At 43.1% G+C, this 26,336-nt stretch overlaps 3 long non-coding RNA genes and 2 other non-coding genes across 5 annotated transcripts; 1 reads left to right on the top strand and 4 right to left on the bottom strand.

Annotated features, from left to right (window-relative positions):
* LOC111835423 (uncharacterized) lies at positions 1-22,773 on the bottom strand. The gene is made up of 4 exons (XR_011993507.1): positions 22,714-22,773; positions 4,511-4,572; positions 4,186-4,246; positions 1-175 (listed from the first exon to the last, which is right to left on the bottom strand). It is a non-coding gene; the product is annotated as an uncharacterized lncRNA (long non-coding RNA).
* On the top strand, positions 5,041-11,679 carry LOC140593256 (uncharacterized). The gene is made up of 4 exons (XR_011993508.1): positions 5,041-6,660; positions 9,247-9,583; positions 9,732-11,486; positions 11,577-11,679. It is a non-coding gene; the product is annotated as an uncharacterized lncRNA (long non-coding RNA).
* On the bottom strand, positions 12,395-14,885 carry LOC140593259 (uncharacterized). Its single transcript, XR_011993513.1, has 3 exons — positions 14,809-14,885; positions 14,544-14,604; positions 12,395-14,155 (listed from the first exon to the last, which is right to left on the bottom strand). It is a non-coding gene; the product is annotated as an uncharacterized lncRNA (long non-coding RNA).
* LOC140593352 (U1 spliceosomal RNA) lies at positions 15,022-15,185 on the bottom strand. Its single transcript, XR_011993665.1, has one exon. It is a non-coding gene; the product is annotated as a U1 spliceosomal RNA (small nuclear RNA).
* Positions 16,621-16,811, bottom strand: LOC140593356 (U2 spliceosomal RNA). The gene has a single exon (XR_011993669.1). It is a non-coding gene; the product is annotated as a U2 spliceosomal RNA (small nuclear RNA).
* Positions 22,774-26,336: the final 3,563 nt, after the last annotated feature.

Raw genomic sequence — 26,336 nt, 5'->3', positions numbered from 1 at the left:
TCCCTATGTTCTGATGAGAAGCAGCACCAGTGTGGCACCTCCCTATGTAATAATGAGAAGCAGCACCAGTGTGGCACCTCCCTATGTTCTGATGAGAAGCAGCACCAGTGTGGCACCTCCCTATGTTCTGCAGATTCTGATGGCTCACTTCAAAGATCAGGCTGATGCTCTTCTCCTACAGGCAGATGTAAGTGTAAAGAATATAAACAGTTATCTTTGTCTGTCTTTGTAACAGATTGTAAATATTAACCCACATTGAAATATTAACCAATCACATGTATTGATATATTTTTTTAAATCATCCCTTTTTTTTTTTTAGGTAGCCGCCTCTGCAGCTGATATTGAAGGGTCTCTGACTTTGCCTGATAGTCCTCGAATGATTGCCCTAAGTATGGATGTATGTATAACATTTTTTATTTAAATGGATCAATTTTAGTCACATGCTTGGTCAAGGACAATATTATATTACTCTGAATTTTCGTAAAGAAATTGCTGGATGGTGTCCATAGAGGGCCATGTAGTGACTGAGGGAGAGTCATTCACTATGGGTCTTGCCACACTGTTCTCCAGCTTTTGCAATTTTAACCTGCAGTATCCGGATGAGGCATGCTGCACAATAGAATTTATTCAAAGGTGGTCATATGGTCATTTCTATCACTTCATACATTGATAAGTGCATTGTGTTGCATTGAAGGCCATGTAAAAATGTCCACCTTAACCCAGAATGTGGATCTAAAGCTCACCAAGGAAAAGTCACCAGCAAGCGAACTGGCAAGGTGGTGCAGAATAAACTAACTGTCCTTAATCCACATGTGTGCACATTCATTGGAAAATTTATGGACTTCCAGTGGGATTTCATATAATGTGAATGTGGGCAGGGTGCACTGTCAACCATCACACTGCAGGGCACACACTCTCACAGTTACGCACTACTGGCCAGTTTACAGTTGTCAATCAACCTATAGAACATGCTTTTGGACTGTGGGAGAAAACTGGAGCCCCTGGCGGAAACCCACACGAACACAGGGAGAGCATGCAAAATCCACACAGAAAGCCTCAACGGCTGTTCGACCAGGGAGGTCGAACCCAGGACCTTCTCACTGTGAGGCGGCAGCAGAAACCGCTGTGCCACCACACTGCCCACATGTGCGAATATATTTACACAAAGCATCATCTGTATTTAGCCGTATATTTAGTCAGTGAATGAATTCTTTTAATCCATCATGTTCACTTTCCTACAGATGCATGTCCAAATGCGAGCGCCAGGCTTAAAATGAAAAGGTCTCCAAAATCAGTGGCATTAAACAACGACAACCTTCAACCCTGTTCTAATTTCATGAAACATGCATTAATCCATATGAGGTTGGAACTTCCTTGGTCTCTAAAACCCCACCTTAACCCTCATCTGTCAGTCTCTCTCTCACGTGCCTCCCTCTCCTTCGAACCCTCAGACAGATGTCACTTAGCAAAGGCTCTAAACAACAAAGTTCCATAGATTGGTCCAGTGTTTTTGTTGTTTTTGTTGTGTACATGAAAACAAACCTGTTCAAACTTAAACAAATAATCCATGTTGTTTTAAAAGGCTTTTAAAAAGATGTTTCTAAATTGTAGTCTGTAAATGACTGTTGAATTGTTGCTTAGAAATTAAGAAGGCTTTGAATTTTTGAAGATTCTGTGAATTTTGACAAATATTTAACAGAATTACAATTTTAGTGACTTGTGATGGTGAGTCAAATAAATGTTCTGCTTGGTTTATAGTGTCTGTTCAAATTACTGCAAGTTAATGCAAGTTCCTGTATTGTAGTTAAAAACAGTATATTTAACTACAGTAATAATCTGTTTGGAGAATAAAATGCTGTAAAATACATTTTATTTGGTAAATATTAACTGCTAAAATACAGTATAAAGTACAAAAGTACATTAATATCCTGCATAACTGATTACAGTGAAAATTTCCTGTAATTTTACATACCTATTTTTCTTTTCAGTGCACTACCTGTATACAAACTAGGGATGGGCCGATCCACATATTTTTTCAGTTCCAATCCCAGTAGACAACTGCCGATACAAGAGCTCTTTTTACTTTAATATTAATCATTTGAGGCGAACTGATCCCACCTTTTCAATGCCTGTTATGTGCCGTAAGGTCATAGGTTCATGTCGCAAAGGTGTGCCAATGACGTATATATTTATTAGACATGACAACCTATCATTTCAGCTATGCTATGGTAATGCAGTGCATTAAAAATATATACAGTATAGGAAATTGACTGACTGATATACCAGATGAATGGATATAGCACGCAATGCTATTCTGAAGATTGCAAAATGTATATTTGCAAGAGTATATGCTTCTTCAGCCAAAAGCTGTAGAGTGTGAGGAATTGCTTCGACTTGACCAACAAAGCAACAAAGCAAATCGTTGCAGTCACGGCACAGCAAGTACAATACATATACACTAGGGGTGGAGCCGAACCCGAATACGGTATTCGGAAAGGCACAAATAATGTGTTTTTTACGAATACTTATTTCGAACAAATACTTTAAAAAATATTTGTATTCGGGAACAAGAAAAACTTTATATCAAAAAGCTGCGTTTCCTCTTGAGACCGCAGTGCATGCCCGGATGAGTGAGTGAGTTCAGGAGTCGGGGGGGAGTAAAAGAGGTGACTGACACAGGCTGCTCCACACAGCAACAGAGAAGGCTCGGCTGAGCGAAAAAAGACTTAACTGTATCACTGTTTTTGTTGAATAGATTTTTGTACCTTAACTGGGTTCCGGAGGCAGTTTATAACTTTCGGGAAGCGGAGTTTGATCGGGAGATTATTCCATTATGCTGCATTATTGACGTCTGCAGTCAGGTGCTCTCATGTTCGCTCTGTTTACGTAGCTCTGTTAGCTCGGTAATTTAGACAATAGGCTGTTGACAGAGTAACGTTAACGTTTGGTTAAAAAGGTTAAAACAATGCTTGTGTAGTTGTGTCGAATTGGATGCACTTGTAGGAGTTATATGGTACGTTTAAGTTACTCTGTCTACTGCATATCCATAATTATTATAATGGATATAATTAAAGAATACTTACACTATAACGTAAATTAGAAGTGCAACGCAAAAAAACTGGATTTTTACGCCTATTTTGAATTTTACTCGAATACGAATACAAATACAAATACTTTTCCCCCCTCAACAAATACAAATACAGATACAAATACCGGCTGCTTTGCACACCCCTAATATACACCATTGTGTAAAAGCACCTAGCGGCGAGGTGGAGAATACGCAGAGTGAAACAGCACTCTCATAGACTGACAAGCAGTGTGTTCTTTCGTTATACCATCAATCAGGGGAGAGAGCGCGAACGCAGTCCCCCACTACCAGAAATTATGCAGGTGAGATTCCCATATTTGGGGAATTCGCAGGCCTCTAGTGTACCGTAGTACAAAGTCTGCAGTCACTGTAGTGTAGACGGACTGTAGACAGTTCAGCCATCTGATTGGCTTAGCCGACTGTAGACGGCCAATCGTCTGGCAGAATCTGACCGTAGACGACCGTAGACTACCTATTAGGCATGCAGCATTCTCTAGCTGCCGCCCACTAATTTGATTGAACGTGACATTCCCCTCGGAATTTAATCGCCGCTAATAAAAGATTGAGATGTCGTACAATAATTTCATTTACTGAGCAACTTTTCTGCATGAGCGGCGTTTTCAGTAAAGAGTTTCTGCACGGCGAACTTCTTCCTGTGGATTTTTCTACGGTAGATTTATCTACGGTAAGTGGTAAACTGAATACAGTTAACTTTATGATCGGTGTATGGTCAGTAACTCAAATGCCATGTAAAGGCAAGAATCCGACTGAGATCGGCGTATGAATAAACCGATTAAAGCGACCTAGGTCATCCAGTAATAGCCAGATTACATTTAAAATACCAGTAAAGCACAGAATAATAGTTGTTATAACGCCAGAACTCCTTTAGCGCTAAAGATTAAATAGTATAAACGGGATGCACAGAATAAAATGTATACAAACTGTCACGGATACAAAATCTCCCTGTTTGTAAACTCTGCAGCCAGTCAAACCAGGGACATGTACAAAAAGTACAAAAGAAAGAGTTTCTGCCTGGTAAAAATGTCTCCATCTAAAGGTCTGAGCAATAGAGTGTAAGCTAGCTACGAACACTTTACCTCTGTTGTAGATAACTTGTAGTAATGAGGTGTAGCTCCTCTTCATCTTTTCAGCTTCTCCCTTTGGGGATCGCCAAATGTAAATAGTTTTTAGAACATAGTTTTTAAACCATATTCAGTGTTTTTTGTTAATTGTCTTAACTGTAGTGTCTGATACAGTAACATTCTTATGTAGCAAATTAGACAGCATTTATTATTCAAAAATCAGTAGTCCTGTTGTCAAATAACTTGAATGACAGAATTTGATTATCCAAATATACTTAAGATAACTTAAATATTACAATTGTCTTAAATGCCATGAACTACATGGTTTACTTGTGCTCACGTGATGAAGCAGATGTAATTAGGGTCGTGCTCTTCATCATCATGGCGAACAACAGTCTCCGCCTTTGTAAACAAAGACAATTGCTTGAACAATTAAAACACACTATGCCAAAAATGCCGATGGCTAAAGCTGTTAACAACACCAACGAAATCTTAATATGACTTACGTTATTTTTTAACTTTTCCCGTAGTACACCTCTGCCAATCGGTGCACACGAATTTTCCTCCAATGACGTTCGGGATCAATTCCGAAGTCAAGTCTATGGTAGTGCAAAAGTCTACGGTAACTGTAGACAGTTAAGCGCTCTGGTTGGCTGAGATTCTACGGTCGCTTGCCGACTGTAGACAGTTAAGCGCTCGGATTGGCTGAGATTCTACGGTCGCTTGCCGACTGTAGACAGTTAAGCGCTCTGATTGGCTGAGAGTCAACGGTCGCTTGCCGACTGTAGACAGTTAAGCGCTCTGATTTGCTGTGAGTCTACGGTCGCCGACGACGCGGATGCAAATCTGAACTGCGCGAGCAAATCGATGTGAATCAAATTTACATCTAAACGCAGCATCAGCACCACTTCTTCGATAGTCTGTTTTCGCTACCCTCAGTGTTCACGTTTCAACTTGAAGTATTTATTACATTGCACAAAAGTATATAGTAGTGCCGTATATATTATATTACTTTAAACGGAAGATGGCGACTCCCGTAATTTGCGTCGTTAACCAAGACGCCCCAGAAAATCGCCAACAGGCTGTACTGGCCCTACCGGGAGAAGAGGATGATCTTCCCCAAACCTTCACCGGAGCTGTGCACACACAATGCATAACAAGTACAGTATGAGTGGTATTGAGACCGTGCTGAGTATCTGTCAAGTTACACTGAACCCTTTTAAACTTTTATAATAAAAAATCAATACCCTAAAGAAAGGGAGGTGTATGGCTTTCTGAGATACAAACTATGACATAATTAGAGAAACAAAGTAGGGCTGGACGATATTGGAAAAACAATTGACATTGCAATATTTATATTTTCCGCAATAAAAATTGCAGCATTTTATATTAAATGATTTGAATAGATGTGTTTGGAAAGAACTTCTAAATCTAGAATGAAGTTTTTGTATGAGAATGCATATAACTACAAAAAATGGTAAAAAGCCATAGCTTATTGAACTTTACCCAATAACAACCAGACTTCTCATGTAGATTAGTGACTGAAAATGAGAACAGTGTGTGTAAAACAGTTAGCCGCTTAACACAGCATGGGATGGTGATGTGACATTGCAATGTTGATGCTGAAAAAATCTATTGTCCAGCCCTATTAAGCACCGTGATATTAATGCCGATGGTTGAAATTGATGTGTGTGACTCCAGCATACTGGACAAGCACAGAGCAGAGGTGACTAATCCACTCAGAAAGGCAGAGATAGTAAACTGGTGGCTGAAAGATCACCTCACAGAGTATGCAGAAAGCTTCCCACAAGTCTCCATTCTCCTTGAGGCCAACATCGACAGGTGTATCTGTGGTCAGAAAGGGTTTGAAGATCACACCTTTCAGGAGATGTGGGAGCTCTACAGGCAGTACTCCACCCACAAAGACAGGCCAGAGCTTTACAGTCAGGAGCAGGCAAAGGTGATAAAGGCAGAGTAGTTCTGTGAGGAGGCATCACAAGTGTGCAGATGAAGAGCTTCAGAAGGTATATTTATGACAAAGAGAAAGTAAGTGCTATGAAACAGAAAAGGGGTCAGCAAAAACTTTGAAGTCTCGATAGTTACAATTTGTTTGTTGTACAGCAACCCCAGGCAAGCACCTCCAAGTGCAATGACCCTTCATCGTGGTCAGGAGATGATGAGGAACTGCTAGCAGCCAGTCAGTCTGCGGAAGTTATGCAAGATGCAGAGTTAACAGACAGACTGTTTTAAATAAATAATTCAAACTACTTGTTTGGTAAATCCTTAGACTCAGTCAAGTCCCACGAGTCTGCATTTAAAGGCGAGCCTAGCAGTCAGTCTCAGAAGACCAAGAGGCACGAGTTTGCTGTCCAGCCAAAGCGGTCCGAGGCTACTGTGCGGCAAAAGACGCCTGAGTTCACTAGCCGGCCCACCGAGTGTCCATCCACAGGCCATGACTATCCCACAGAATCACCTCTGACTGACTCCCCTGTAAGTAATAATCATATTATATTTAGTCAATATAAACAAGTTGTTCTCAATTACATGTTTTTCAGTTGAATATTTAACATAACTAAATTACACAACCACCAAATATTTTTGTGTGTTGTACATGGACCTAGAGGGTTGGGTGCGTCTGTGGGAAAACCCCAATGGCATCATGTCGGCCGACGTTTCCTGGCTCAAAGTCAGAGGTTTTTTGCCAAACCCAGACCTCTTTTTCCGTGGCCGTGTCTTTGTGTGGCGTCCTGTTGGAGTGTGGAGATGCTCCCTGTAGTGTCCTCGAGGTGATGTGTGTGTGGGAACAGGACAGAATGTTCACCTCTACAAGTTTGGCCTATGTGTCACTTAGCCTATGTGTTAGTTATTGTAATAAAGTGGAATATTACTGTGTATTTAAACATACAAATAGAAGTACAGTACATCATATGCCTCTGTTTTGCCTTTGAATATGCACTTCAAGTACGTCACATTTGTGATGTGTCCAACTGGTATACAATGCTGACGGAGGTCCTGTGTTGTGGACCGTGCACAAAGGCAGCCTGGAGCGGAGAAGGTGGCACGATCGGTCGGTGGCTCGAATGGGATCCTGCTATCAGATCACAACTTAGCGAGGCTCATCAAGCCATGATTCCTGCCATTCTTACCACCAAGTGAGCATACAGCACTGTAGGAATTATTAGTTCAGGTAAATTTTAATATCTCCACCAATGTTTTGAAATTAATTATTTAATGCTGATTATTAACCAATTGTTATGCCGAATGGTCGGCTCCTCCAAACTCAATTGCGGGATCCTCGTGAGTCTGTTAATCAGAGACTTAAATGGGATTCACTAATTACCAGTATCACTTAGTAACCTGGGTTAGAAGGCTCATCCAGCGAGCTGCATCACCAGGTAATGTAAACGATTGGTAGCGAAGCTCCCCTCACGGCCGATGAGTCTCTTGCAATATTTCAGGCGAGTTTGAGGTTTCAGGGCGTGTAACTAGACCGCACAGAGGCAGGGACTATTGTGAGCACTCAATGAACGGAGGCTGAAGTTGTGTAAAAGACATGCATTTATTCCTAACTAACGCTACAACTAACATAAGACAGACATTACACCTAACACAAACAACAAACACGAAATAACAGAATAGAAACAATGTAATTATGGAAATGCAATGACCGGAGTTAAAGGAGTAACCTTAAAAGGGAAATACTGTTCTGCAAAGCAAGCAGAGTTTGTGGTTGTTAGAATGAAAGGAAGTTGGTTTACTTGGCTGCAGAGTGGTGGGGGTGGGGTCTTGGCAGTTGGTTGCAACAACTGATGAGCTGACGGGATGATGGCACTCAGGAAGGTGCAGCGTTTGTAGCAGTTGCTGGAGTGGAGCCCCTTTGATTAGTCTCCTTGTGAAGCTTTGTCTCGGTTGCAGATCTCTGTCCAGCTGGGCCTTCACTGGAGGGCTTCTCTTCTTCAGGCTGATGTTCTTTCTGCTACTCCCCTGGCTTTGTTCTGAGGTGCCAGGTTTTAGAGTCTAAAGTTCATGAATAGGGATGACCAGGAATTCGAAACCTGAACCAATGGCTGACCATCCATTTGGTGGCCTTTCGGAGGGGATGTCTGTGGCAGTCCTTTTGGGATTTATGACCAGACTGATTCCTATTTACTGATGATTTTCATTAAGCTGGTGTAACTTTTGATACATACACTTTCATGGTAACCACTGACCAGATTTGGAATCAGGAGTGATTTTCCACAGTTTGACACCAAACATGCCATACCAGTTTCACAGGTTCACACCTCATACCATCTGTATTAATTATTAACAATTACTTGTATCATGTATGTTACTGACTCACATCAGTATACGGTACAGGTGTTTTGGGTTGCATCTCAACAGATGTTACACTTTGTACAGACATTACATGACATTCACATTCAAAAATCTTACCCTAAGATAGGCGTGGCCATTAGTTTGTGGTAATACCAATTTAAGTTGCACATCTGGGAACAACATATTTTGGTTGGTGTGGCTTATCCCAATTGATCTTCTCCCCCGAATGGATAATGTACAACTTAATTCAGTTCTTTTCATGCAGCATAGCAAGTATAGAAATGCTAACAGGCCATAAAGATCAGATAAGGGCCACAGAGTAATGTGGAAGAGAAAAGGGGGGGGGGGGGGTTGTTAAAGAAAGAAGAATCTCTGAAAGTTAGGACACACTGATAGCTGGTTACACTATTTAATTTCCAAGACTCTTCAGGTATAACCATGAGGACATATATGCAGTGATAGCTCTACCTATTTATTCAAATTTATATAAGTATTCAAGTGTAAAGGGTTAAAATAGGTGAACATGGTTATAAGGGTGGCACACAAATCACTAAGATTGTCTAAGGACACATACAAACATAACCTATCTGTATATTGAGGCTAGTAGCCATGAGTCTTTGAGGTCCACTCTGCTGTCTGTAGCTCCCTAAATCTTTGGGCAATAAAAGTTGGAGTGCTGGCCTCTCTTGTTTATTTTAAGACCTGTAAAAACAGTAGCTCAAATTCAGCTCAAAATATTTACGGTGCCTCTGCTTACAGGCACGGTGTGGACAGGAATGTTGTGCGTCTTCTGAGGGAGCGGACTGAAGGAAACACTATGGTCAAGGTGTGGCGGCAGATACAGGAGAATCACGGTGAAGAGTACCTTCAGTGCAAGGACCTCTACACCCCGCTCCTTATGACTTTAGTGGAACCCGGAGGGATTGTCTCTGCATTAAAGCACACAGTCAAGGCACCACCTCCTCAAAGAGAGATTCCCTCTGCACGTCTCTTGCGTCACTCCTTCCTGCTGGCCGAGGCTGACAATGTGCGGGACTTCCAGAGCTGGATCCTCTCCACTTTTGGCACTGTGCTGAAAATGGATTCCGCCAAGAAAGTATGTGAACATACTATATGATTAAAAAGAAAAAAAAATGTAATTGCAGCTTTTTCTAATTTTTATCCAATAATTTTCACATAAAATGATCACCTATCGTTAAAATCTAACAGATTATCACTTTACGCAAACTTGACATCATTTGTAGGTGGCGAAGAAGCTGTCTGGGGAAGGTCAGGGCTCAGCTGACTGGTTTACCAGCATAGGAAACAAGCTCTCAAATAGTTTCCTTTGTGCTCACCTGTGAGGAGTCTAAGAAGCTGCAGCCGATGTGCCGTGGTGTCATGGAAAGGTTTCGGCTGGCAAATCAACCTGTCCCCAAAATTCTGTATGTGGACCGTGGGTGTTGCTGTGCAAAGGGCCCAACAGCAGTGGAGACCATGTTCTAGCCTTGGGTGGACAGTGGGCTGGTTGTGCATCTGGACATCTTTCACTGGATCCACCGGTTTGACGCAGCCACTGCAAGTACGCCACGTTCAAGTCTGCGGTAGCTGGGGCAGTGCTGGCATACAACCGCATGGACTTGGAGCTGCTCATCAAGGCTGTCAGAGCCAAGGACCCGGCAGCGCTAAAGTCCACGTCAGATGAGGATGTAGCGCACCTCTACATTTCCAGGGAGCAGCTGAAACACCATGTGCGGAGGGTCATAGTTGGGGCTCAGGACACATTCCAGTTCATCCACCTGGCTATTGCGGAGCTTAAAGGTCCCGCAGGGCTGGACGAGAATGGAGTGAGCCTCTTCAAAAAAAGGCCTGGAAAAAAAAAAAAGACATTACAACACGAATACCTGTAGTGTAAAAGTAAAACACACAGGATGTATCCATATACATTTACAGTGGCCACAGATTTGGGCAGAGCAGCAGCGGCAGCATCTGGAGTGCATCCAGGATCCACCAGACATGAGTAGGGTTGGGTATCGTTTGGGGTTTTTTCGATACCGGTGCCAAATCGATACTTTTAAAACGGTACCGGTGCCAAAACGGTGCCTGAACCGATACTTTACAAAAGCCACAAAATGATGGTGGATGACTCAAGAATAAATTTTTATTGAAAAATTGAATGCTTAAAATTCAACAATATATTAAAAGTTTAAAGTATATATGAATATATATGTAAATACAAACAACAACAAAACATAAGCCACCTATCAATGTTAATTTAACGTTACATTAGCCTACTACTAACCTGCGGAAAGCCTGCTGTCGTCATCATAATCGGTGGACTCCTTTTTGCTACGGTTGGTATGACTGGGGCGGGGGTCATCCACACCGATCGTGCCAGCTGTTGTCCGCAAGCTGTCAAGCACGGTGCATCCCTCTGCTTTTAAGTTTATTCCGTGTACCCTCAAATGTTTCATTAGATTTGACGTGTTTCCCACTTTACACGCAACTGTTGTAAAACATTTGCTGCACGCCGCGGTGTTGGAATCCTTTCTTGTGAAATATAGCCACACTTTCGACCGTTTAGTTTTAGACATTTTAACAAAAGTTGTTTAATTTAGCAAGCTAAGATAGCGGTAGACCACCTGCTGCCGTCAGAGCAAGTGTAACGTTAGTTGCTGCATTCACGCGCATCTCGGATGGTCTCATTTCCTGATGATGTCACGTGTGTGTTGATGAATCTTATGCTTATTACAACTGTGTCATCATAGCCCCAGAGAACAAATATTTAAATCGACAGTTCAGGCATCTGAGTGGCACCGAAATCCGCGTTTTGTTTCGGTCCGGTACATACCGGTTATATAGGTACCGGTGCCGTATTGGCACCGGTTTTCGGTACCCAACCCTAGACATGAGCATGTAAAGGGTGGCCCGTAACAACCATCAACAATGTGGATGTGCCGTACTACAAATGTGTGCGTGGAAGCAACAGCCTGGAAGGATTCCACAAAGCATGATTCCAGGTATGAACGTGTAATCTGATCACTTCTAACAAATGAAACATGGCCCTGTTGTTATTCCAACACCTTTGTACAATTTATTGTGATGTCCAGGTCCTCATTGCGCAGTGCGGCCCTAACAGGTTTACCTGGTAAGCGGCATTGCACGGTGGAACTGGGACAGGAGCTCGGATGCCATGTTTGGTGGCAGAGGACGGCGCCACAGGATCTACTCTGCGCCGCTGATCGTCCGCCTCAACACCGCTATCGGCAGCTGTTCGGAGACTGTGGAAGAGAATTTCCGGGCCCCCGGTCTGAGTATTTCACAATCTGCTCAGTTACTGGGATTTTCACGCACAACCATTTCTAGGGTTTACAAAGAATGGTGTGCAAAGGGAAAAACATCCAGTATGCGGCAGTCCTGTGGGCGAAAATGCCTTGTTGATACTAGAGGTCAGAGGAGAATGGGCCGACTGATTCAAGCTGATAGAAGAGCAACTTTGACTGAAATAACCACTCGTTACAACCGAGGTATGCAGCAAAGCATTTGTGAAGCCACAACACGCACAACCTTGAGGCGGATGGGCTACAACAGCAGAAGACCCCACCGGGTACCACTCATCTCCACTACAAATAGGAAAAAGAGGCTACAATTTGCACGAGCTCACCAAAATTGGACAGTTGAAGACTGGAAAAATGTTGCCTGGTCTGATGGGTCTCTATTTCTGTTGAGACATTCAAATGGTAGAGTCAGAATTTGGCGTAAACAGAATGAGAACATGGATCCATCATGCCTTGTTACCACTGTGCAGGCTGGTGGTGGTGGTGTAATGGTGTGGGGGATGTTTTCTTGGCACACTTTAGGCCCCTTAGTGCCAATTGGGCATCGTTTAAATGCCACGGCCTACCTAAGCATTGTTTCTGACCATGTCCATCCCTTTATGACTACCATGTACCCATCCTCTGATGGCTACTTCCAGCAGGATAATGCACCATGTCACAAAGCTCAAATCATTTCAAATTGGATTCTTGAACATGACAATGAGTTCACTGTACTAAAATGGCCCCCACAGTCACCAGATCTCAACCCAATAGAGCATCTTTGGGATGTGGTGGAATGGGAGCTTCGTGCCCTGGATGTGCATCCCTCAAATCTCCATCAACTGCAAGATGCTATCCTATCAATATGGGCCAACATTTCTAAAGAATGCTTTCAGCACCTTGTTGAATCAATGCCACGTAGAATTAAGGCAGTTCTGAAGGCGAAAGGGGGTCAAACATCGTATTAGTATGGTGTTCCTAATAATCCTTTAGGTGAGTGTATATATAATTTATTTTTATTTTTTTCATTTATATCTCTAGAATAATGTCTTACTTAAAAAGGAGGATGCCTGCAGTCCAAATCCTCTTCCTGGCTTTCAAAAGCTGGAAAAGTTTTGCTCTGTCTTGGTGGAGATTAGTTTAATAGAGGACAAGCTGTCACTTAGCACTGAGCAGAGGAACAGGGTCCTTGAAGCCTGGAATGCCATGGAAGAGCATGAGAAACATCCACAGCAGTTCAACCAGTTGTACAAATCACACTGGGGCAACACCCTCTACTGCCGCATAAAAAGAGATGACCCATTCGAGGCTGTGGTAGTACAGAGGGTGAAGATGGCCAAGCTGGACACCCCAGCCCAACATGACATCAGCGCGCAGCACAAGAGACTGATGTACACACTGGTGAAGCTGTTGTGGCTGTGCTCACCTCGGGTCTCGCACCAGTCCTGAGAAGACCTTTACCTTAAAGGCGTACGAGCCAATCCAGCACCGGATTTTGGTGGAGGATCTAGTTTTGGGCAAAGCTGGCATTCCTCTGCCAAAGATTAACACTAAGACCATGCGGGACTTCATTCGTCACCAAGAGAGGCTCCTCAACATGCATGCAACGAAACAGCCTTTAACCATCACAAAGACCAGCTCCATCTCATCCGCTGACCCACCTCCGGCACCACACCAGCCAGCGGTCCTCCCTCCACCAGACTACACCCTAATGGAATATGTGCCCACACCCAGCACGGCAGGCACAAAGGTGTTAAAGGGAAGGACAGATATGGTGATGCCACTCTCCCGGCCACAACCACCACTGTCAGCACCGCTGAGAAAAACCCCACCCACTTCTACCATCCCCAGACCTGTGACCTCCCTCTCTGCATCTGCAGCAGCCCCTGTGATTGCTGGCCCCTCCACACGGCCCATAATGCTCGCCAGTCAGTCAGCTCCTGTGACTGTTGGTCTGCCCACATCAGTCTGTCCATCTGTGCCCATGATACCCGCTTCTACTGTCGTGGCCAAAATTATCGGCACCCCTGAATTTTTCCAGAAAATGCACCATTTCTCCCAGAATATTGTTGCAATTACAAATGTTTTGGTATACACACGTTTATTTCCTTTACGTGCATTGGATCAACACAAGTAAAGCTGAGAAAAAAGCCAAATTTGCCATCCTGTCACACAGAACTCCAAAAATGGGCTGGGCAAAATTAATGGCACCTTTTCAAAATAGTGGGTAAGTCGTTTTATTTCAAGCATATGATGTTTGTTTGTACTCACCTGTGGCAAGAAACGGGTGCTGGCAATATAGCAATCACACCTGGAGCCAGTGAGAATGGAGAAAAGTTGACTCAACCTTTCTGTTGTGTCTGTGTGTCACACTAAGCACAGAGAACAGAAAGAGCAGAGAATTGTCTGAGGACTTGAGAACAAAAATTGTGGAAAAATACCAACAATCTCCAGAGATCTACGTTTTCCTTTGTCCACAAGAAGTTTACCTTGCCGATAATTTCGGCCATGGCTGTAAGCACATGCCACAGCACTGGCAGTCCTTCAGCCTGGGCGAGAGCTACGCAGTACAAGCATAAACTGAAGGAAGCCCCCTCAGGTGTTGGAGACAAACTGTCACGGATACAAAATCTCCCTGTTTGTACACTCTGTGGCGAACCAACCCAGAGACACAAAGTACAAAAAAAAAAAGTTTCTTCCTGGTAAAAATGTCTCCATCTAAAAGGTCTGAGCAATAGTTACACTCTATGAACACTTTACCTCTGTTGTAGATAACTTGCAGGAATGAGGTGTAGCTCCTCTTCATCTTTTCAGCTTTTCCCTTTGGGGATTGCCAAATGTAAATAGTTTTTAAGAACAGTTTTTTTAAACCATTTAAAATATATGCAGTGTGGGAAATTGCAACTGATATGGCAGATGAATGGATATAGCACCCAATGCTATCCTGAAGACTGCAAAATGTATATTTACAGGGGAATATTACAATGACACAGTATACAGAATAAGTGGTGGAAGGTTCTCTCACTGGAGCAGGATCCACGGCCAAAAGCTGTAGAGCGTGAGGAATTGCTTCGACTTGACCAACAAAGCAATCAGATCGTTACAGTCACTGCACAGCAAGTGCAATACATATACACCATTTGGTAAAAGCACCTAGCGGCGAGATGGAGAATAGGCAGAGTGAAAACAGCACTGTCAAAGACTGATCAGCAGTGTGTTCTTTCGTTATACCATAAATCAGGGGAGAGCGCGGACGCAGTCCCCCACTACCAGAAATTATGCAGTCGAGATTCCCACATTTGGGGAATTCGCAGGGGTCAGCACAACCGGAGTGCAATGGCTGAGCCTCGCCCTGGGTGAACCACCTTCTTGATCATGGTATCTCCCCTGCCAGGTAAGTATGAGTTGCTTCTGCCTCGAGATGGCGCGCCACTCCACAGCAAAAATGTTCAGTTTACGGTTAATCCTTTCACACAGCCAGCTCCAAGTCTACCGCCATTCTGATCAAGATTTAACAAAACGGCTTTTGCTTTGCTCTCACTGCTGCCATAGGAAGAGTTTCGTTTTCATTTTGCGTGCTGTCATGCTTTTCAGAATTCCCAGAATGCCACGTGGTTCATAATTTGAAAAACCGACCAATCACACAGACAACTGTACCGAGTTACCAAAAGCATAAAGTTACGTGGTGGGAGATTCATCTTAGTATAACCAACACCGGCTTCAAATTGTATTATAAAAACTGTAATACAAGACCGTTTGTACTGTACTGGTGCTGATGCTGCTTTCATTTGCTACTTACTGGCATTTTTATCTTTGCGTTCAACGTTTAATTTATCATCAATAATAGCATCGGCAATAATAGAAGCGGCAAAGTCTTTGTACCTGCGCAGTGAAAGTGGTACTTGTGCAATGACAAAGGTATTGCATTGTAAATATGTAACGCGAAATGCAGAGGGAAATGACTATTTTGTCACATTTCACCCATAGAATACGTTTAGCAGAAACGGTTGCCACAATAGCGTACTAGCGAGGCAAAGAGTACATCACAAGAATACCGCTATCAAGGAGCCAAATATGCATGAGTGCGGTTAAGCTGTCTCTGCAAAAACCACATGGTATTTGGACATCGATGGAAGGCGAGGAGCACGTAAGGACTGACACGAACAAAAAGGCAAAACTCAAAAGGAGCAAAACTCAAGGTTCAACAACAGGGTAAAATATGCCTGTTACTCTTACTTTGTTAATTTTAAAAGTCTGCAATTCAGTGTGTAATAAAAATGAAAATATTTAAATTACAATTTAATATTTTAAAAATATATTCGTGGTTTTCAATTTACGATCACACTGGTCCCAACAAGCCAAACGCGCATGCGCGCACACGGCGTTGTCAACGTCACCGACCACGTCACCTAATCGCGCCGGCCTTTGCCCACACCCAGATGTACATTCTACAAAAAATGTTCCATTCATAAGAATGCCCTGTAACACGGAAACCGTCAGCGCCACTAGGCTCATTGACACACAGCTAAAATATACAAACACACACACACCGGCCTCTGCGAAAAAACACTCTGCTCCAAGACATACCTATTCTAATATTATAACATTGTTTCTTAAAATTTGTTACGCTCTCGCAAGGGGGACGGGAAGACGTGGCAAATTCGACACACGTGAAGCAAACGCCACACTCGTACACAGCTGAAATACATGGTGAAATTGGCAGTACTAGAAAAATCAAACCAAATTCATAAAGCAACAGCCACTAGAAATGAATGGATCGCTGCTTATAGAAACTGTAACCCGCCACATCTACTCTTCCACAACAACTTTCCCCGATAGGGGGTGCACCGTTCCTGGAGATACTGCAATACCAGGTCGATGCGTGGAGTGGACGGAGCAAGCCCCTATTCCATCTCCCTGTTCCAAAAATCAATTTAATATATGGTCCCCAGATAGGGGACGTATCAGATATTAAACTGATAAGAACAGATACTACACTTGATCTTAGCCAAAAGGCCGAGAAGCGATACCCACAAATTCGCCGCCAGACCCAGATGTATGACCGACACATACAGCCCCTCCACGGCAATGCTCTGTGCCACATTAGCGCTCGACGGAAACACCAAGCCCAGCACGAAACGCGCTCATTCACACATAACTGAAACATCCAAAGAAACAAGGCAACATTCGCGGAAAACCACCCTGCTCCACGACATGCATATCCCAGAATTCAACGCGGTGGCTTCACCATTGTCAAGCTCTCGCGACTACAACTTTATCCTGTTAATGTGAACGTCTCTAGACAGGTACCTCCGAATACTCCGCAACATTAAACGTTTGCTCTGACTACGACACAGACCGGCTAACACAGGAAACACAATGTCCCTTTAATAAAGCTGCACACGGACACGGAGCACGTTTGTCTTTATTCTGTCTAGCAAAAATCTCCCTGCGTGTTTCTCAATTAGTACAAGAGAATCGCAGCGATTGAAATCTATCGGCCGCTGCCTTGCCCAGTTTCTTCGGCGGAGGAAAGCGATGCTGTGGCTGCAGCGAAGCAGACCTCACCAACTGTGATGATCAATCCCCCCCCGAGAAAGGGAGATAAAGTGTGTTAGTGGAGGACAGACTTTGCAATTTCAATCATCGTCAGTTCCTGTTGCCCGTATGTGCTTTCCTACAATGCTTGATACAGGGGAAGTTACACACGCGTGCATTCCTCCCCCATCATTGGCGGAGGTGCCCGAGACAAGCAGTCAAAGCCTCTCACTACTTGCACGCGCAGGACAGCCGACGCTCGCGCCGCTCTCACACTGCAGACGCACGAGTTTCTGATGCTGGCCGATTAGTTGGCCTGCTTACGTGCGCGCACATTTAGCACATCTCCGAATTGGTCTGTTTAGGGTACATAATTGTATATTTTATTTAACAGGCGCTATTATCCAAAGAGCGACCGTCCCCGAAGCAACTGGAGGGTAAGGGCCTGGCTTAGGGGCCCCAACGGTGAAATCACTCTGCCCACCCATGCAACGGAATTAAAAGCTCACGAATGTTTCTTGAAAACACGCCTAAAATGTTACACACGTCGGTGTCTTAACCCACTGACAAAAAAAACCTCACCACGACCCCTTGCGAGTAACACCGGGTAGCAGGGATACCGAACGCCAAGCACGCCTTTTTTTGAACAAGCCCCGGTCGGGTAGCTGGCCCGCTATTGTGGAGAAAGTGACACACGAAAATAACAGGGTTGTTTTGTTGTACAATTCATAACTTATTCGACTGGCATGGATTGCCGTTAGATTTGTCGTTATATATAATCTAATACCCACGGCCTTTAACGACCTCGACAACACCCTTCTTTCTGACTGCAACCAAACAAACTCAAGGCCGACACGGACAGACACAATTAACCGGGCCTAGCCAAACATGGGTGAAAGTGTCACCACCACCCCCCATCTAATCTATTCGTTTGGGGGACCGTGTCACGGGCCCAAAGGAAACCGGCCTTTTCTCAAGCGGGGTTTGCGGTTGAGATACGATTTATGATCATAATTAATAATTAACATTAAAGGCATATACCTGCGCAGTCACACGTTCAGGATCACTGTGAGGAATATTTACTAGACTTAATACGAGGTCACTTTTGCAGTCAGCGCCTTACAAGGCCTAACGAGAGACTACACGCCGCTGACAAGGCCGCTATCGCTTGTGCATTATAATTGGCATCTAAATTAATTCTCAGACGAAAAGTGGGAAAACGTGTGGATTTTCTCCCCACAGAAAAATATAAAAGAAATATCTCGCCGTCGAAGCATTTGATTTGCACAATTTGTCATTTTGAGCGTCGGACACCGAAAGTTTGCAAAACACCGATGAATGCAACAGTAAACAGCAAATAGCTTGACGATGCAAATTTTAATCGCGTGATTTACACAAACAATATTACCGTAACCGAATATTAACGAAAAAAGCTTCTTTAAACCTTACCTGTGGAGAATGGCCAAAGCGCACCCAACAGCAGCCCCGGTTCATCCGTAATACGCTGATTGCGCCCCCCTTAGTGGGCGTTCCGCATTTCGGCGTGACGTTAACTGCCGCTCTCCGAAAGCGTGGACTCGTCCAGCTGCTGTTTGCCAAATGAACCGATAACACGAATGATAAAAACGAGTTTCAGGCAACACAGACAACTCCAATACTCTCAGCAGGCAGGCAGGCAGATTAGATAGATAGATAGATAGATAGATAGATAGATAGATAGATAGATAGATAGATAGATAGATAGATAGACGTGCAGACAATGACACGGGGAGAAGAGACCTGGAGACAAGAGAGAGGTGTGGGGGAGGGGAAAGGTGTTAAGTCAAGTCACCTCAGCTTTTTCCAGTACGCTGCATACGGTGATGCGAAATAACGTTCCCCGGACCGCGGTGCTACATGTAGTGGCAATCAAAATTAGAGAACAAGAGACGTTTTTGTAATACACAAAGTCACAGCTTATCTGAATTCAAAGTTATGAATAGAATAGAAGATATATATTTTAATCATATTTCAACAGTGAAAGCTATGCCACATCACAAAATAAACTGTTTAAGCAAGAAATTTGAAGAAGGCATGTGATAAAAATTAGAGAACGATTTGTTAGACTTGACAGTTTTTGGATCTAATCTGAATTATCTTGAAATATCTGGCAACCCAATCTGTTTGCATGGACATACAGTACAAGACTAGTGCAGGGGAGAGACACACTGACACACAATGTAAAAGTAAACAGTGATGTAATGTTTATAATTGGTGATGATGGAAGCAGTGGAGCCACATAAGTGACCAATGCTCATTATTTGGCATTTTTTCTGATATTTATTTATTATTTACTTCTACATGCCACTTGTGAGTAAAGTGAGGTAACTTGACTTGACACCTCTGTCTGTCTGTCTGTCTGTCTGTCTGTCTGTCTATCTGTCTGCTAAGACTATTGGAGCCTTCTGTGTTGCCTGAAACTCATTTGTATCATTCGTGTTATCGATTGATTTGGCAAACAGCAGCTGGACGAGTCCTCGCTTTCGGAGAGTGGGAGTTAATGTCACCTAAGGGCTTGGATCACAGGCTGCAGGACCTGAACTGGCAGTGCCTTCATGGTAAGCTGCCAGTCAGGGACGTCTTACACAGACATAAGCTGACCAGACACCCCCGCTGCCCCAGGCCTGAGTGCAGGGAGGATGAGACCGTCAGGCAGGTGTTTTGGGACTGTGGGCACGCACAGAGAGTCTGGGGGTTGGTAGCGGGCCTGTGTGGACGTGTAGACCCACAGCCCGGTCTGACCTACGACAAGGTGTTGAAGGGGTGGGACCCTAACCTCCATAACCCCTTCGGCCCCTCGATGTGGCTGCTGGTCAGCATTACCAAGCAAGAGCTGTGGAATGCCAGGACCGTGCTCATCCGCAGAGGGGTTCATCTGGAGGCACAAGGGGTATTTTGCAAAATTCGGGCCGACTTGGGGTTCAGGATGGAGACTGACGTCACCCAGTAGGGCTACCACGGGGCCAAGGAGAGTTGGAAGGGCCTATTCTGGCTTTAACCCCGGTTCGTTTAGGTGGGGACACTCCATCCTACAGGGTGGACATGACGCACCTTTCTGAAGCACACAGGAGGTACTTCGGGTTTTAGGTAAGTGTGCTGTGTTTTTTGTGCGTTTGTTGTATTTGAAATATTTTAACTAATAGCATGTACAGAATTTATTGAGTGCGACTTTGGTTGATCACTTTTAGCACTTATTTATTAATATTAACTGTATTTATTAACATTTTAGTTCTTTGTTGGGCTGTACATTGTGTGATTGACCATGTTTTATTCCCGAGGTGCTGATTTTACGTGTTTTAGGAATGTGTATGACCCTGTTACAGCCTGACCCTTGTGCAGAGGTCGGAGGTCGGCGGGTCTGTTCCTCTTTTAAAGGTTTTAGTTTTTAATAGCCGGCATTTAAGGTGACATTTTATTTGTTTAAATGGCCATTTAATTGAAATTTTAGAACTATTAGAGTTCTGCAGATGTTTTAATACCGTTTTAAAAACACCTTGTGTGGTATGTTATGTTTGATTAGCACTGTGTTGAGAATGTTTCAGCCTTTTAGTACGTTCATATTTTTACATGCAAGTACAATACAGTCATGAGTACTCCTGTATATGTGCTAATTGGTGGACTTAAAAGGCTGTTTAAATATAATATGGTGCTAATTTGTGTATTTATGCTTTGGGTATTTGTGTGATTTTAATTAAGGTTACGGTTAAGGTTACTTTATTGTCATTGACGGCTTTATACATGTACAAAGTGTGATGAGATGTTTCCCCATGGCCCTGGTGCAACATCTAGTAACACTGAACGTCACATTCAACAGGGCAAAAGGTGCAAACAGGCGGATTTTTCAGTCCCGCTCCTGCCCGCTCCCGCAAGATTATGGACATTTTCTACTAGTAAGAATACAATTGTGGATATCTGTACTTGCCATTCTGACTAGTAAGAATATAATTTTGGCTAGGAGAAATGATATTATGCATATATAAAATGTAATTACGGATAGGAGTGTGACTTGATTAAATGTTAAAACGGCTTGCCATAAAAGTGACGCAATTTCTCCTAGGAAGAATGACGTTGTGGATTTCTGAAATGGCAATTGTGGATAGGAAGAATGTCATTGTGGATATCTGAAATGCTCTTTTTGACTAGGAAGAATTGAATTACGGATATCTGCAATACATATCCAGTCTAGTGATTAAATGTCAAAACGGCCACTTATATACTTTGTAAAGATTTAAAGATATCTTAAATAGAATTGTGACTAGGAGAAATAAAGTTTTAGATATCTTGAAATACATTTTCTACTAAGAATGAAATTGTGGATATCTGTACTTGCCATTCTGACTAGTAAGAATATAATTTTGGCTAGGAGAAATGATATTATGCATATCTAAAATGTAATTACGGATAGGAGTGTGACTTGATTAAATGTTAAAACGGCTTGCCATAGGCTGATGCTTTACGGATTTGGTTTGATCTTATTAGTAGTGCTAACTTTGCCGTATGTTTGAGGTGTGTACGAGTGTCGCGTTTGCTTCATGTGTTTCGAATTTGCCACGTTTCCCTGTTCTACCGACCTTTGCTGTCGCTGTGAAATGTAAATGACATTTAGAAAAAAGACAAAGCATTACACACATATACTTTGAATAATTTATTGATTTATAGATTGAGTCACTAATACAGTATAACATTGTTATGTAGCAAATTAGACAGCATTTATAATTCAAAAATCAGTAGTCCTGTTGTCAAATAAATTGAATGACAGATTTGATTATCCAAATATACTTAAGATAACAAACATTACAACTGTCTTAAATGCCATGAACTAAAGCACAAGTAAATCATGTAAAGAGATTAAAAGAAGTCACGTGATTAAGCAGATGTAATTAGGGTCGTGTTCTTCACCATCATTGCAAGCAACAGATACCGCCTCTGTAAACAAAGACAATTGCTTGAACAACTAAAACACACTACAGTCGTCCCTCGCCATTTGACGCTTCGACTTTCGCGGCTTCACTCTATCGCGGTTTTTTCAAATACATTTATTCATTAAAAAGTTGATAGACAGTGAAAATTATACAGCGCGCGCTCGGTTGTCTGAGTCAATTATACACCTCTGTATTACAATTAAAATTAAAATTACTGTATGTATGGACTGTAGGCCTATGCATTCGAGCAGCCCCGCAAATCCTTCAACGCCAGGTGCAGCCCAATAATAAAGAAATAAAGAATCCTACATCGCGGAAATTAATTTAACGCAGTACTCTGGAACGGATTAACCGCGATAAACGAGGGACGACTGTATACCAAATATGCTGATGGCTAAAGCTGTTAACAACACCAACGAAATATGACTTACGTTATTTTTAACTTTTCCCATAGTACACCTCTGCTAATCGGTGCACACGGATTTTCCTCCAATGACGTTTGGGATCAATTCCGAAGTCGAGTCTATCGTAGTGCAAAAGTCTACGGAGACTGTAGACAGTTAATGCGCTCTGATTGGCCGAGATTCCACGGTTGCTTGCCGACAGTTAAGCGCTCTGATTAGCTGAGAGTCTACGGTCGCTTGCGGACTGTAGACAGTTAAGCGTTCTGATTGGCTGAGAGTCTACGGTCGCTTGTCGACTGTAGACAGTTAAGCACTCTGATTGGCTGAGAGTCTACGGTCGCTTGCTGACTGTGGACAGTTAAGCGCTCTGATTGCCTGAGAGTCTACGGTCGCTTGTCGACTGTAGACAGTTAAGCGCTCTGATTGGCTGAGAGTCTATGGTCGCCGACGACGCGTATGCAAATATGAACTGAGCGAGCGAATCGAAGTGAATCAAAAGAACATCTAAACGCAGCATCAGAACCACTTCTTCGACAGTCTGTTTTCGCTACCCGCATTGTCCACGTTTTTAACTTACATTGCACAAAAGTATATAGTAGTGTCGTATATATTATATTACTTTAAACGGAAGATGGCGACTCCCGTAATTCGCGTCGTTAACCAAGACGCCCCTGAAATTTGCCAACAGGCTGTACTGGTGGCGATGCAGGAAGCTCGACTCTACCGGGAGAAGAGGATGGTCTTCCCCAAACCTTCACCGGAGCTGTTGAACCAGACCACCGCCCTGACCTGTGCGGAGAAGCTCGTTCGAGTCCTCGGTGTAGCTGCGCCGTCCCGTCAGCTATGCCTGGCAAGGTTGGTGCTGCCATTTGGACAGTATGAAAATACTCCGTTCCAGTGGCTTGTGGTACACGATGTGGGATACATAAAGTAGTAAGTATATCACATTTAATACCACTGTTAAGATGTATATTCTACTATCCCCTTTATGTTAGTTTTTAAAATATATAAAACACAATACATAACAAATACAGTATGAGTGGTATTGAGACCATGCTGAGTATCGGTCAAGTGACCCTTTTAAACTTTTATAATAAAAAAAATCAATACCCTAAAGAAAGGGAGGTGTATGGCTTTCTGAGATACAAACTATGACATAATTAGAGAAGCAAACTAGGGCTGCAGGATATTGGAAAAACAATTGACATTGCAATATGTATATTTTCTGCAATAAAAATTGCAGCATTTTATATTAAATGATTTGAATAGATGTGTTTGGAAAGAACTTCTAAATCTAGAATGAAGTTTTTGTATGAGAATGCATATAACTAAAATAAATGGTAAAAAGCCATAGCTTATTGAACTTTACCCAATAACAACCAGATTTCTCATGTAGATTAGTGACTGAAAATGAGAACAGTGTGTGTAAAACAGTTAGCCGCTTAACACAGCATGGGATGGTGATGTGACATTGCAATGTTGATGCTGAAAAAAATTATTGTGCGGCCCTATTAAGCACCGTGATATTAATGCTGATGGTACTGAAATTGATGTGTGTGACTCCAGCATACTGGACAAGCACAGAGCAGAGGTGACTAATCCACTCAGAAAGGCAGAGATAGTAAACCGGTGGCTGAAAGATCACCTCACAGAGTATGCAGAAAGCTTCCCACACGTCTCCATTCTCCTTGAGGCCAACATCGACAGGTGTATCTGTGGTCAGAAAGGGTTTGAAGATCACACCTTTCAGGAGATGTGGGAGCTCTACAGGCAGTACTCCACCCAAAAAGACAGGCCAGAGCTTTACAGTCAGGAGCAGGCAAAGGTGATAAAGGCAGAGTAGTTCTGTGAGGAGGCATCACAAGTGTGCAGATGAAGAGGTTCAGCAGGTATATTTATGACAAAGAGAAAGTAAGTGCTATGAAACAGAAAAGGGGTCAGCAAAAACTTTAAAGTCTCGATAGTTACAATTTGTTTGTTGTCCAGCAACCCCAGGCAAGCACCTCCAAGTGCGATGACCCTTCATCGTGGTCAGGAGATGATGAGGAACTGCTAGCAGCAAGTCAGTCCGCGGAAGGTATGTAAGATGCAGAGTTAACAGACAGACGGTTTTAAATAAATAATTCAAACTACTTGTTTGGTAAATCCTTAGACTCAGTCAAGTCCCACGAGTCTGCATTTAAAGGCGAGCCTAGCAGTCAGTCTCAGAAGACCAAGAGGCACGAGTTTGCTGTCCAGCCAAAGTGGTCCGAGGCTACTGTGCAGCAGAAGACGCCCGAGTTCACTAGCCGGCCCACCGAGTGCCCGTCCACATGCCATGACTATCCCACAGAATCACCTCTGACTGACTCCCCTGTAAGTAATAATCATATTATATTTAATCAATATAAACAAGTTGTTCTCAATTACATGTTTTTCAGTTGAAGTTTTAACATAACTAATTACACAACCACCAAATATTTTTGTGTGTTGTACGTGGACCTAGAGGGTTGGGTGCGTCTGTGGGAAAACCACAATGGCATCATGTCGGCTGACGATTCCTGGCTCAAAGTCAGAGGTTCTTTGCCAAACCCAGACCTCTTTTTCCGTGACTGTGTCTTTGTGTGGCGTCCTGTTGGAGTGTGGAGATGCTCCCTGTAGTGTCCTCGAGGTGATGCGTGTGTGGGAACAGGACAGAATGTTCACCTCTACAAGTTTGGCTATCACTTAGCCTATGTGTTAGAGTTATTGTAATAAAGTGGAATATTACTGTGTATTTAAACATACAAATAGAAGTACAGTACATCATTTGCCTCTGTTTTGCCTTTGAATATGCACTTCAAGTACGTCACATTTGTGATGTGTCCAACTGGTATACAATGCTGACGGAGGTCCTGTGTTGAGGACCGTGCACAAAGGCAGCCTGGAGCGGAGAAGGTGGCATGATCGGTCGGTGGCTCGAATGGGATCCTGCTATTTTATCACAACTTAGCGAGGCTCATCAAGCCATGATTCCTACCATTCTTACCACGAAGTGAGCATACAGCACTGTAGGAATTATTAAAATTTACCATAATATCTCCACCAATGTTTTGAAATTAATTATTTAATGCTGATTATTAACCAATTGTTATGCCGAATGGTCGGCTCCTCCGAACTCAATTGCGGGATCCTCGTGAGTCTGTTAATGAGAGACTTAAATGGGATTCACTAATTACCAGTATCACTTAGTAACCTGGGTTAGAAGGCTCATCCAGCGAGCTGCATCACCAGGTAATGTAAACGATTGGTAGCGAAGCTCCCCTCACGGCCGATGAGAGTCTTGCAATATTTCAGGCGAGTTTGAGGTTTCAGGGCGTGTAACTAGACCGCACAGAGGCAGGGACTATTGTGAGCACTCAATGAACGGAGGCTGAAGTTGTGTAAAAGACATGCATTTATTCCTAACTAACGCTACACCTAACACAAGACAGACATTACACCTAACACAAACAACAAACACGAAATAACAGAATAGAAACAATGTAATTATGGAAATGCAATGACCGGAGCTAAAGGAGTAACCTTAAAAGGGAAATACTGTTTTGCAAAGCAAGCAGAGTTTGTGGTTGTTAGAATGAAAGGAAGTTGGTTTACTTGGCTGCAGAGTGGTGGGGGTGGGGTCTTGGCAG

The sequence above is a fragment of the Paramormyrops kingsleyae genome, chromosome 10 (assembly GCF_048594095.1).
Source record: "Paramormyrops kingsleyae isolate MSU_618 chromosome 10, PKINGS_0.4, whole genome shotgun sequence".
In the NCBI taxonomy this organism is placed as follows: Eukaryota; Metazoa; Chordata; class Actinopteri; order Osteoglossiformes; family Mormyridae; genus Paramormyrops; species Paramormyrops kingsleyae.
This window is presented reverse-complemented; position numbering and strand designations above follow the sequence as displayed.